The sequence below is a fragment of the Schistocerca gregaria genome, chromosome 7 (genome assembly GCF_023897955.1).
Source record: "Schistocerca gregaria isolate iqSchGreg1 chromosome 7, iqSchGreg1.2, whole genome shotgun sequence".
NCBI lineage: Eukaryota > Metazoa > Arthropoda > Insecta > Orthoptera > Acrididae > Schistocerca > Schistocerca gregaria.
The window spans coordinates 145,931,174-145,945,553 of NC_064926.1; the positions used below are offsets into that span (position 1 = coordinate 145,931,174).

General features: G+C 43.5%; 1 protein-coding gene and 1 non-coding gene across 2 annotated transcripts in view; one reads left to right on the forward strand and one right to left on the reverse strand.

Moving 5' to 3' along the window:
- Positions 1-14,380, forward strand: part of LOC126282335 (uncharacterized) — a 636,605-nt gene that overhangs the window by 508,672 nt on the left and 113,553 nt on the right. The window lies entirely within an intron of this gene.
- On the reverse strand, positions 14,055-14,129 carry Trnas-cga (transfer RNA serine (anticodon CGA)). The gene has a single exon. It is a non-coding gene; the product is annotated as a tRNA-Ser (tRNA).

Consider the following 14,380-nt stretch of genomic DNA (forward strand, 5'->3'; position numbering starts at 1 on the left):
GTTCTATTAAGGAATTAATCTTTTGAAACAGCTATACTTTGTCGTTAAATGTAAATGTCGTGTGACTAGGGGCTCCCGTCGGGTAGACCGTTCGTCGGGTGCAAGTCTTTCGATTTGACGCCACTTCGGCGACTTGCGCGTCGATGGGGATAAAATGATGATGATTAGCACAACATCCAGTGCCTGAGCGGAGAAAATCCCCGACCCAGCCGGGAATCGAACCCAGGCCCTTAGGATTGACTTTCTGTCGCGCTGACCACTCAGCTACCGGGGGTAACCACTTTGTCGTTGAGACTTAGACAATAACTGCTGGCAATGTACGAAGAATACAAGCTGCGGGAATCAGATTTTTAAGAAGAGCTGCTGGATATGCATTATCTGTTGTAGTAAGAATACAACAATTTAACAATAACTACTACTTAAAAGCATAAATGAACAGATCAAGGGTTACAGATATAAATGGAGAGTTTATGTCATAAGAATGAATGAAAACAGAATGGCTAAGATAATAGTGACTTATCGACTAATACATAAATTATCGCCAGCCGGGGTGGACGAGCGGTTCTAGGCGCAACAGCCTGGAACCGTGCGACCGCTACGGTCGCAGGTTCGAGTCCTGCCTCGGGCATGGATGTGTGTAATGTCCTTAGGTTATTTAGGTTTAAGTAGTTCTACGTTCTACGGGACTTAAGACGTCAGAAGTTAAGTCCCATAGTGCACCGAGCCATTTGAACGATTTTTGAACGGAAATTATCGACAGGTAGACAAAAAAGATGTGGAGACGTCAAATAAAAGTAAACTACAGACAACAGAGTTAGTGAACAAGAGAAAGCGACGAACAGATTTCTGACACTTGAAGAAAGAAGTAGGACATCCTTTTTAACCCATCGCCATCATTGGCTTAATTAAATTGAGTGAGTACTGGCTGCTGATTTTAATACGCACGTAAAGAAAACGAAAATGAAAGCTAAAGTGATGGTCTGTGTAGCAGGTGGACATGCTTGTACAAGAGACTCTTGAAGATATAAACGAATTGCTGTGTCTAGCGAGTAGAACAGACGAGGAAGGAAAGCGTGAGAAGGATGTAACAGCAAGGACTGCGCAAGGAAATGAGGTTCCCTAAAAAAAGGAGGCAACCACGCACATCCGAAGTTATAAACCATGAGACCAGAAAAAATTCTAGAATAGCTTTCTTTCAGCACAGCTCTGTATGGATACGTGGGTAGTGAGCAATGCAGAAATGAAAATGCATTTATAATGTGGTGCTACAGCAAACTGTTGATCAGGTCTATTCCAGAATTGGTTTTCACTCTGCAGCGGAGTGTGCGCTGACTTGGAACTCACTGGCCGATTAAAACTGTGTACCGGACCAGGAATCGAACCTGGAACTTTTATGTTTCGCAGGAAAAGGCTGCACCTACTCATCTACCAAAGCACGATTCACGACCCACTCCACAGATTTACCTCCACCAGTACCTCATCTCTACCATCCCAATTTCACAGAAGTTCTCCTGCATTCTTTGTACGATTAGCACTCCTGGAAGAAAGGCTGTTGCGGAGACTTAGCTTAGTCACAGCCAGGGAAAAATACACAGGAGAACGTGCGTAAAGTTTGGAAGGTAGAAAATGTGACAGTGATGCAGGTAAAGCTGTGGAGGTTCGTGAGTCATTTTTGGGTAGCTCAGTTGCCGGCACGGTAGCTTAGCGTGTTCGGTCAGAGAGCTGGTTGGCCTCTGCAATAAAGAACTGTGTGTAAGGATCAACAATGAACTTGAACGGATGTCATGTGATGTCCGCAACGACCAAACACAACGATCAACATCGAAAAAAAAAGAAAAGAAAAGAAGAAGTCGCTACTGTACTTGCCTGCGAAGTCATAGGTCCCAGGTTCGAGTCCCCATCCGGCACACAGTTTTAATCTGCCAGGATGTTTCAAATCAGGTGTATTGTTTATGTAAGGTGTGTAGACGTCAACGAGAAATTACGTCGAATAACGAACAAAATGAAGCGAAGAGAAAGAGTCGCTGCAGGCCTTGACATGGTAGACTGTCTGAGAAAAGAAACGATGCACCCAGGAGATAAGGAAACGAAATGAAACTTACCTGGATCCGTGAAGTGACTCGGTTGGGAAGGTTGTCATAGAACCGTTGCATCCTCTCAAATGGCAAGCTGTCCCACAACTGTCGTAACTGGTCCTTCATATCCTGGATATTGGCAGTGGGAGAGAATTAAGGTCTGAGCTGGTCATACTCATGTTGTATCGTGTACTCACCTGGCGATTTTGATAGACTTGGCAGTGTATCAACATCACGCAGATAGTTCATAGAGATACTTGCCATGTGTGGACGAACATTGTTCTGTTGAAAAATTGCACAGCGATACTGTCACATCAGAAGTCACACAGTCATAAGGAAGGAGGATATTGCTGATGCACCGATGTGCCGTCAGAATTCCCTTAATCACTACCAGCCGTGACCTGTAATTCCCGGTGGCTCCAAACCACTGGAAGGATGGGACCTCTCCTCAGGTCGCCGCCATACTCGTTGTCGATAGTAATTCCAGGTCGTGACCAGCTACGATTCATCGCTGGACTCAATACGCGCTATTCATCAGCAGTCCATGGTTCCCGGCTGCGGCACCACTCCAAACGCAGCCGTTTGTGTTATAGGTCATTATTTTCTTAATCGGTGTACTGATAGTCTTGGACCAACCATGACACAGAATGTTACAGTGAGTCCATTACTTGCTCCTGGATGGCAGGCGCCGACGTGTTGAGTTTACCATCTGCTTAGTGGACAACACAACGATCCTCCCTTGTGATGGTCAAACGTGGCTCACCGGAACCTGTTCCGATGCAGTCCAACATCGCACCACTGTCACTTGCGAATGCTCCACAGATCAGGATACTGCACGATTCGACCAGCTGACCAAATGGAGTCCCACAATAAGGCGACCTTTAAGCTGTAACAGGTGCGGTCCCACACCAGTACTCGACATCTTCGTGCCTTTCACAGTGATCACTCAACATCTGATGCAGTTCTTGCCCCCCTTAAATACTGTACCAGATCCGGTTCAAATGGCTCTAAGCACTATGGGACTTAACATCTGAGGTCATCAGTCCCCTAGACTTAGAACTACTTAAACTTAACTGACCTAAGGACATCACACACATCCATGCCCGAGGCAGGATTCGAACCTGCGACCGACTGTAGCAGCAGCGCGGTTTCGGACTGAAGCGCCTAAAACCACTCGGTCACATCGGCTGGCCCAGGTCCAGTGCCAACACTAAATACGAACAACACGAATCCACTCTGGTCGCCGTTCACTTGTCGTATAGAATTGGAACATAACCGCCCATGTTGAGTACCTGTGCGAAATTACATCGTCTCGACCATGTCGTCTGGGTGCTTTATTTTTTTAGTCAGACAAGTGTATGTAAGACCGATCGTCGGTGTAGTGTGGAACAGTTACGCTGAAGTGACGTGTATGGCTGCCCAGCGATTGCAATGATGAACTTCATCAAATCATTCTTAACCTTCATTAACGCGATAGACTTCCTTGTCTTAATCAATTACTTATGGCAAGTTAGTTACTGCGGTGCACCTGGTATTTTAATAGTCGCCTGTTGTAAGTTCGCGTTTTCTTTTAGGAGTCGGCGTGAAAATCGGGTGTTCTGTTCAGGGCAGTTTGGTAGCCGTATAGTGTGAGAAAGGTTGTTAGGCACTATACTTTTCGTAAAAGTCGAAATATGAAAACAGAATTAAGGAAATAGCAAATGAGGAGTTAATTTACAAATGACCAAAGAAATCTCATAGTGGATGAACTTGAAAAACATTTGGAAAATTCTCCACACAGCTGAGTTCTCAAAAAACGGGGAAAGTGTTGTCGCCAGAACATTGTTAGTCCCAAGGAACATCGAAGATTATTTTTTTCTTTCATATAAATCTGACTCTTTCACTGTTGAGACAGTTTTCTTTACAAAAACTATACTGTTTACGTTCTTATCTATTAAAAATGTAGCCTTCCTCTTTGCTTTGCTTTCATATTTGGTCTTTCTTGCTGGGAAAATACTAGTATGATAATTATCTGGTGCCCCTTTTCAGTGTTTCACGCCAAACAATAAAAAACTGTAAATGAGGGTGAAGAGACATATTCAGTCAAGTGACACGTCATCTGATGGAACGAGACGGGGGGAAATCACAGAAATTTGAAAAACAGTCTGTTTTGAAGTTACATATGCAAGTGCAATAGAGATAATATGCAGTATACTTTGAGCTAACTCTGAACTATTTTTTCTTTCTGTTTCTTTCATTTTTAATGAATTAATTCCGTGCTTAATATAAATAATCTGAAGAGCGGATTGATAATGGATTAGCATTACATCAACATTTGTACAACGTTGTACGAGGGCTATCCAATAGATTTTTTTACAGTCATTTTCTGTTGAAAACGTATGGAATTTGTTATGGGACATTGTGGAGTATTTCCGTTTCAGACCCTATAATTTCCTGATGTTACGACAGTTGGCGGTGCCATACGTAGCCTTCAAAATGGCATGTCTAATGAAGGTGCTTTCCAAGCTGTCATTGGGTTTATTTTGGTGCAAAGCCAAAGCATCGCAGATATTCATAGCCACTTGCAAAATGTTCACGGAGACTTGGCAGTGAACAAAAGCAAGGTGAGTCGCTGGACGAGGCGTCTTTCAGCATCGCAGCAAGGTCGCGTTGACCTATCGCATCTCCCATGTGCCGGCAGGTCGCACACAGCTGTGATTCCAGAAATGTTGGAACTTGTGGACACTCTAATTAGACGTTGTCGCCGGATCACAATCAAAGACCTCGCTGCTCAGCCAGACGTCTCTGTTGGTAGTGCTGACCAACTCGTCCACCAGTTGGGATACTGAATGGTGTGTCGAACACCGTCACAAGCGATGAAACGTGAGTTCATCACATTCGAAAGGGAAACAAATCAGCAATCCATGGAGTGGCACCACACCATCTCTCCTCCGAAGAAAAAGTTCGAAGCCGCGCCCTCAGTCGGTAAACTTACAGCGACCGTCCTCTAGGACTCTGAAGGCGTTATTTTGTTTGATGCTCTCCCTCATGATACAGCGGTAAACTCGGAAATATATTGTGCTATCCTCAGGAAATCGAAGAAATGACTTCAGCGTGTTAGTCGCCACAGAAATGCAAACGAACTTCTTCTTCTCCACGACAACGCAAGGGCTCACGAAAGTCTGCGCACATCAGAGGAGCTCACAAAACTTCATTGGGCTGTTCTTCGTTGTTCACCCTACAGTCCGGGTCTCGAACGTTCCGATTTCCATCTCTTTGGTCCAATGATGGATACACTTCGCTGGATGCAGTACGTGGATGAAGGGGAGATTATTGATGCAGCAAGACGTTGGTTCAGATGTCCACCACTGGAGTGCTATCATGGCGTCATACTGGCCCTCCCAGTATAGACACACACCTGTGTCTCCATAAATGTTGGAACGTGCGGACACTCTCATTAGAGGTGACCGCCTTATCACAATCAAACACTTCAATGCTGAGTTGGACGTCTCTGTTGGTATGCTGACCAACTCGTCCACTAGTTGGAATACTAGGGTAACGTGAGACCATCACATGGAACGGAGATTATGTGTAAAAGTAGGGTTTTGTAACCAAAAGAGTGAGGAATAATACGGTGTATTGGAATCCTGAATAAAACGAATCTGCTTTCAGAAAGAAAGCGTTGCATTACTTGTTGAACGCCCCTCTTAATTAATTGTTTTCAGTGTAATAAATGATTTTAGTTTTTTAAAAAATGGCTTGTTTACAAATTGCCTGCGTACGGATCCCAAAGTCTCGGGTTTGATGCCTGCTTAGCCGTAAGTATTTTGTCCTTCATTTTTCACTTCGTTCACCTCTGGCAGTGTTTGTGAACGTGAAAATATCCACTTGTACCACGATTCATAGTCATCACTGAACTGTATGTGTTCCTGTAACTGGCTGTGTAAGCCATTTCAGAAGTCGCAGGGAGCAACGGCATACCACCTCCATCAGCACCCTGCCTAGTAAAACACTGTGATGTTCAAAATAACTTCCGGATCTGTGAAAGCTGTACTTAAGAACGCAGAAAGTCGCTAAGCTCGTGACAAATCCGTACCGAAAATTGTAATTTAATCGAAAAGGTGAGCTGCTATTTCACGTATTGCACTGAAGCAGTATTCTCACTCACATATTTAGGAAGAACATACATTAGATGCAGACCTATTGTACATATTTAGTCACAGTTAGTTCTTCTACTTCTATTCCAACAGTTGTGGTGTAGTCCACAACTGTGTGCATATCAAGTTTCAGACGCAGTCTCTCAGTAATTATTGTTATGATGGTCATCGCTGTCTGGGACATATTACATTAAAGTCGACTAGTTTAATATCTTAATTGAGGATGTCTTACAAGAGAAGATATGCTTAGTAATGTAAAGAAGTGGATGGCAATATCTGCACAGTTGGAAAGATGTATGCTGTCGAAAAGCATTCCCACTTCTCTCCCTTGTAGGTAGTGGTATTTGGTGTGGATATGGAGAAGCAACAGGGACTGAAGAATGCCATGCGTAGCTGTGTATGCGTATCTGCTTTACTGCTACATAACACGTTTATTGATCTGCTCCCCGTTCGCATCAATCTTAGATTTGCAGCCAACGCCGTATGGTCTGCAATTCGCCTGACCGAGAAACAGTGCGGGTTGCATACATCAAGAACGCTGTAGTTTCGTACTCGTGCTTTCTGAAGCCTTCTCTCTCTCTCTCTCTCTCTCTCTCTCTCTCTCTCTCTCTCTCTCACTAACTCTCTGTCTCTCTCTCCTACTCATATTTTATATATATAAAGTAGAGAGAGAGAGAGAGAATAAGATTAAGAAGAAGGTGGAGGGAAACGGAGAGACTGAGGAGGAGATAGGTTAAGGGGAAGAGAAAGACGTATGACAGAGAAAAGAGAGATAGAGACCAAAGAATGATGGGAAGGGTAAGAAAAGAGAGAGAGAGAGAGAGAGAGAGAGAGAGAGAGAGAGAGAGAGAGAGAGAGAGAGAGAGATGGAGGGAGGGAAAACTGAGTGCAGGTTTGGGGAGCGAAAGTACTTCTCCAGTTGGGAATCAACAGCTAACAATGAAGCGCGTAGCTTGCTTGTATTGGCTTCATAGGGGTTGGAATGAAAGAAATTAGTGAGTTCTGCTTGTCGTAGTCTTCCCTACCATCAAGTTAGAACCACCCCATCTGATGTTCTATTGATATCTGAACTGTGATAGCGTCGGGTTCTTCTTCTCGTACTGCAGAAATTTCCGTTGTTGATTGAGATTAATTGAGTAGGAAGAGAATAGGGCGGACAGGCAGCTAAACGAAAAACAGGAGTATTCACCTAAACACATGGAACTTAGAGGCACTCTTGGTGCAAATAGGTGGTAGCTATTTAGTCTACAATTTCTGACTACGTGGGCGATACGCACACTCGCTGTAGGCCAAGCCACAAGTGCCTTAAAAGACATAAAATTCGAAGATGGCATCAATACCTCAGCCGCCAGAGAGAAATTTTGATGCAGCTTAACAGAGACGAACTCCAGGACTCGGATCACAAATTAAAGTAGGAACACGTTGCGAGTATACGGACGGAGCACCACGACGAGGTTACCGATTTAGCATTGGTAAAACCACGAGGATGATCCCTCAGTATTTGCTATAGCTGTTCTATCGCGTATAGCTTTATAGAAACTGGAGGTAACTGTGCATGGTTGTTTCCAAGGAGATGGAGACGGACACACAACGGAAAAAATGGCGGTTACTATCGCGAGACTGCCGGTCATCAAGTAAGACCTACAGCGAACTGAGACCGAGTGCCGAGAGGGCGTCTCTCAGTAGTTTGGAATTTCGTTTCCTCACTTACTGTTTACTCCCCCTCCCCCCAGAGAGCAAAACGCCCCTGCTGAAAACATGAGTGGGGGCGGGAATACCGATGGTCGCCTAGGCTTTAGTCCGACGGGCCCTTCGGCTTGCCCACGCACTGGTTGGTGGTACTTCGGTGACACCAGGCGTTTGGTCTTAGTATTGCTGGTGCCCCTCCACGCAACCGCCGCCTTGATGTGTATTTCTGAAACCAACGGCCACTTAATCACTTGCAGCTTTACGCCGTTTTGAGTAATTTATAAATTAATACATGCGACAGGATTGCAGCAGTGGTAACTCCGGTTCCCGTCAGATAACCGAGCTAAGCGCTGGCGAGCTTGGCTAGCACTTGCATGCGTCACCGTCCGGGTCCTCCAGAACGCTGTTGGCAAGCGGGGTGCACTCAACACTTGTACGCCAGTTGAGGAGCAAGTTTATTGAGAAGTAGCGTCACCATTCACGAAAACTGACAATGGCCCGGAGAACGCTGTGCTGACCACGTGCCCCGCCGTTACACGAATCCGGTGACGCATTCCCGCTGAGGATGACACGGCGGACGGTCAGTGCCATTGGGCCTTCAAGACCTGTTCGGATGGTATTTATTTGTGTTTCTATTAATTAATAGAAATCCAGAAATTTTTCCGTCCCACCCGTTTGATAGTCTTGTGCCCCAAACAAGCTATCTTTGGTTACTGATGGCTTCAGAAAATTGCTTTTAATGCATAATCAATTGAGATAAATTCATCGTTTTTTTAGTAACAGGGAGCGCACTCGCGTTACTACTACAACTGAACCTATAATTGGAACAGCAATTTCAATTTTTTTTCTCTCACTTCTTTGTAAAGGGACTGGTCTGAACACCAACAGAGGTTTAGACACAATCCTGTCTCTGGAAAGTGTGTTACAAGCGCGAGATTTCTTTCATATGGTAAAACGAAATGTCGTCACTATGGAATGAAGAACTGATGCGGAAATATCAAATTCTCTTTACCAGTGTTGAGCACAATCGCAGAAAACTTGAGAATAGGTTTCAGCCCCTAAAATTTCTATTAAAAAACATATGATACAGATGCAAAAATAGTTAACTATATAGCCACTCATGATAAAAAAACAAATAATTAGTACACAGCAGATGAACATATGTGTATGCAGAACAATAAGACTATGATGGCTAGTATAAAAATATATATCATAATACCTCTTCTTCGCTACTTCATACTGGGTTCTCAAATAGTTAAGCACACAGTTATGAACACTTAATTTTTATTTATTGAGAAATTATGATATAGCAATTGCAGTCTGAAATCAGACATCAGTTAATGTATGATTTCGATTACTATTGAAAAAGCAACATCATGTTCATGCAAAACGTTATCAAAACGAAACATGATCCCCAAGGTTGATTTTGATATGGCGTGTTTCAGGTTTCCTGTCTGTATGTGAAACCTACAAAATTGTTTAGGCTTTTGTGGCTACTTGCTGTCGTAATTAATGGTGGCTTTCGTCTCGATATCTTCTGCTGAAATTTGTGTAATAATCTTCCTGATGTTTCGCCTAGACGAGTGGCTGAAATTGTCAAAGAGTCACCCTCAATATCAGGTGGCGCACTGGACGCCAGCCACTCGTGCAACCAAAACGTCACGAAAATTATTAAACAGACATAGTCCTAGATGAATGCCTGGCCATTGGTTGCTTAAGTAAATAAATACAACTATTAAATCGTGAAAGAGGAAAAGGGACATTGAGTAAAAGATAAAATCGTATTGTGTGCATTTGATTAATTACTGGGAAAAATGAGAGAGGGGAAGCAGTACAGGAATTAATGTCGCTGCCGTGATATGTACATAAATTATTCTAAGTACGCACAATTGTTTTAGTGCACACATGAAGTAACACAAAAATGTATAAGTAATTAAAGCGGGCAATGCGATAAGATAGATACATAGAATGAATCTACAAAATCCTTTTTAAGCCAAACTCATTCTTTGTCATTAGTAGAGTAGAAAGGGTCCCACGAAGAATGATCAGTATTCAGGGATATGACAGGAATAAAAAAAACTTCGTATGGACGTATTGACTATTGTGAACGGTTTCTGACAGCGAATATATTTAACGTCAAGTTTGAAAGTTTCTCTTTACTACCTCCAAAACTGCTGCCTGTAGCGAAATTGTGTTGCAGTACAAAATTAAACTACATAATTTTTCTACGAAAAGCTCTTCTTCATTTTATCTCTAGGACTAATAGTTTGCGCGAAAAGCGCGAAAGAGTATTAAAAATTTCGCGTGACGGACATGCGCTGCAGCGCTCGTGGTTATTGTAGGTCAATTTGAGGTAGTTTGCCGACTAGATAGATCACAAATGTCGCATATCAGATTGTTCGTATCGACTTCCTCTACGCTACTGTATGCGTTATAAATAATGAGAGTGTACTGAATAACACAGAAAAAAATAGCAATGTACATTAAATGTGTTCTATCTCGAAAAGCATTCGGAATAGATCCTACGTCAACATAAAGTTTTTTTTTTTTTTGCTTCAAATGATCGTTCTTGTCAGATTCCTGAATACTGACCATTCTTCCTGATACACTCTTTATACCATCGAGCTGGTAATGTATTCAAATGATAGTACACCTCCTATCGGAAACTCATCAGCCTATTTGTACTTAAGTCTGCTATTCACTTCCTTAGCACTACATCACGTATAACCAGAATGTCCCGCAGTAGTTTTCACTCAGTCACAGTCATCTAGTACACATAAAACTGTTCAGCCTCTTATCGTTGCATCAGTCGGATAGCAGATCGCAGTCCAAGGCTACACTCGTTCACCTCTGCACCCGCGAGGCCTTCCAAGCTCTCGCCACTCACACACAGCATTAGTCATCCGCTCAACAGAGCACGCTGCTGCTTAGGGATCACTCAAGTTGCTGTACAGCTAGTGCTAGGCGGTCACGTGACGCAGGTGACGACAGTCTTGGCATTAAAGTGGTGTGCATGTGCAGATCGATTGTGCAGATCGATTTATACAGTCAGCGCATCGTGATATATGGACATGGAAAAGTGACACAATAATAGAAAGCAGCTATCGTGTTTCTACATCTACATCTACATCCATACTCCGCAAGCCACCTGACGGTGTGTGGCGGAGGGTACCTTGAATACCTCTATCGGTTCTCCCTTCTATTCCTGTCTCGTATGGTTCGTAGAAAGAAAGGTTGTCGGTATGCCTCTGTGTGGGCTCTAATCTCTCTAATTTTATCCTCATAGTCACTTCGCGAGATATACGTAGGAGGGAGCAATATACTGCTTGACTCCTCGGTGAAGGTATGTTCCCGAAACTTCAACAAAAGCTTTTACCGAGCTACTGAGCGTCTCTCTTCCATAGTCTTCCACTGGAGTTTATCTATCATCTCCGTAACGGTTTCGCGATTACTAAATGATCCTGCAACGAAGCGCGCTGCTCTCCGCTGGATATTCTCTATCTCTTCTATCAACCTTTTCTGGTACGGTTCCCACACCGGTGAGCAGTATTCAATCAGTGGTCGAATAAGCGTACTGTAACCTACTTCCTTTGTTTTCGGACTGCATTTGCTTAAGATCTTCCAATGAATCTCAGTCTGACATTTACTTTACCGGCGATCAACTTTATATGATCATTCCATTTTAAATCACTCCTAATGCGTATTCCCAGATAATTTGTGGAATTAACTGCTTCCGGTTGCCGACCTGCTATACTGTAGCTAAATGATAAGGGATCTATCTTTCTGTTTATTCACAGCTCACTACACTTGTCTACATTGAGATTCAATTGCCATTCCCTGCTCCATGCATCAATTCGTTGCAGATCCTCCTGCATTTCACTACAATTTTCCATTGTTACAACCTCGCTATATACTACAGCATCATCCGCAAAAAGCCTCAGCGAACTTCCGATGTTATCCACAAGGTCATTTATATATATTGTGAATAGCAACGGTCCTACGACACTCCCCTGCGGCACACCTGAAATCACTCTTACTTCGGAAGACTTCTCTCCATTGAAAATGACGTGCTGCGTTCTGTTATCTAGGAACTCTTCAATCCAATCACACAATTGGTCTGTTAGTCCATATCATCTTACTTTGTTCAATAAAATTTACTGTGGGGAACTGTATCGATCGCCTTGCACGGAACCTACCTGAGAACCCGTGTCTATGGCCTTCTGAGTCTCGTGGACGAATTGCGCGAGCTGGGTTTCAGACGATCGTCTTTTTCGAAACCCTTGCTGTTTCCTACAGACTAGATTTCTAGTCTCCAGAAAAGTCAATATACTCGAACATAATACATATTCCAAAATTCTACAATTAATCGACGTTAGAGATATAATCTATATTTCTGCACATCTGTTCGATGTCCGTTCTTGAAAACGGGAATGATGCCCTTTTCCAATCTCTTCTAGAGACCTACGGTACACCGCTGCAAGAAGGGGAGCAAGTACTCTGTGTAAAACGGAACTGGTATCCCATCAGGTCGAGCGGCCTTTCCTCTTTTGAGCGATTTTAATTGTTTTTCCATCCCTCTGTTTGGACGTGCCTATAACCATACCTTGTAAGAAGTTGCCCAATTTGCATTTGTATCATTGAGGACTGTCGAACATTCTGCAATGAATGTTGTACCAATCGCAGACGTGTAACAATATGTAATAACAGAGGTCACCCTTTTTAAATCTAAATCACAATCTGACAATCGGTTCTTTTACAAAGGCCATTGCTGCTCACAGTGGAAGGCTAGTTTTCGAGTGAACGTTGGAAGGGCACTACACTATCTGATGAAAAGCGTCCGGATACCTATTACTGGACATTGAAACGAGGTGTGTCCACCGTTCGCCTTTATGACGCCTTGAACTATACTACGGACGTTTTCGGTGAGGTGTCTAAATGACACTGGAGGAGTGGGAGTTCAAATTTCCTCAGCAGCGAAAACCAAGGAAGGTAGTAGTTTTGGACCCTGAGGTCTGGAGTGAATTCGATGGTCTAACTCATCCCAAAGATGTTCCATTGGGTTCTGGAATGTTATTATCCGCAAATCGTAGCCTCACAGATGGTGCTTTGTGGCAGGGTGGATTTTTATACTGACATAAATAAACATCATCTCCGACCTGTTCCTCTACTGTACGCAGTACACAATGCTATAATTTTTTTTTCATGACCTTCGCACTTAGCACTTTCTGAAGTCGATAAGAAGCCCACATCTTAACCACGAATAAAAAACCTCAATGCCGTAATACCAACTTCACTGATGGCACTGAACGTGAAGGCAATTGAGTTTCTTGAAGCATTTCCCAAATTGCTTCGGGCTTTCACAATAACTACGCACCCTCCGACTCAGAGTTGAAATATTAAAAGTTTTTGCTGGTTTCGATATCTAGGGGATACGTAGTTTCCGCATTACAGGCCAAATACTGCTGAGTCTACAGTAGACAATATGAATAAGCACATGAATCGAATGGTCGAAGGTTCCTATGACTCGACAATTGCGAATTTGGAGCGCGACATACACATCTATAAATGAAAGACTGGAATTAAATAAAATCTGCAGGTACTATTTTAAAGATTTTAAATGATGAGTACGACAGCAGAAGTACTTTTGATAATGCCGTATATTTCTGCAAAACACTTATTGGTGTCGATGGTCCATCAATGAAATAAAATATAAGATGAATAAGAGGGATAGATTCCTACTGCACGTACTTAGTCATGAACAACAACATAGCTCCCGAGATATTCACTTCTGAACGCACACTACGTCTTCACTGCAGAAGTCACGGAAATCACATAAGAGCACAGGACGGCACTCCGAAACATTTCTATTCTCCGCAACCACGCACAAACTGCTTCACTGTCCAAGTCTTTCCGCCGACTGTGCGTCCGTCGCGCTGTACTGTTCGCGTCCAGCACTCACTCGTGTCGTACTGTCCAGAACAGACGCACTTCCAAAACTGCGTCGTGTCCTCTCCGAAATGATGCTCCTCCTCAACCTCCATATGTCTCTCTTAGTAACACGCTGTGATTGGCTAGAGCGCTCCCTCCATGACTCCTTGCCAGCGTACACTTACAAACATAATGAAACATGAAACTTCCTGGCAGATTAAAACTGTGTGTCCGACCGAGACTCGAACTCGGGACCTTTGCCTTTCGCGGGCAAGTGCTCTACCAACTGAGCTACCGAAGCACGACTCACGTCCGGTACTCACAGCTTTACTTCTGCCAGTATCCGTCTCCTACCTTCCAAACTTTACAGAAGCTGTGAGTACCGGACGTGAGTCGTGCTTCGGTAGCTCAGTTGGTAGAGCACTTGCCCGCGAAAGGCAAAGGTCCCGAGTTCGAGTCTCGGTCGGGCACACAGTTTTAATCTGCCAGGAAGTTTCATATCAGCGCACACTCCGCTGCAGAGTGAAAATCTCATTCTGGAAACATCCCCCA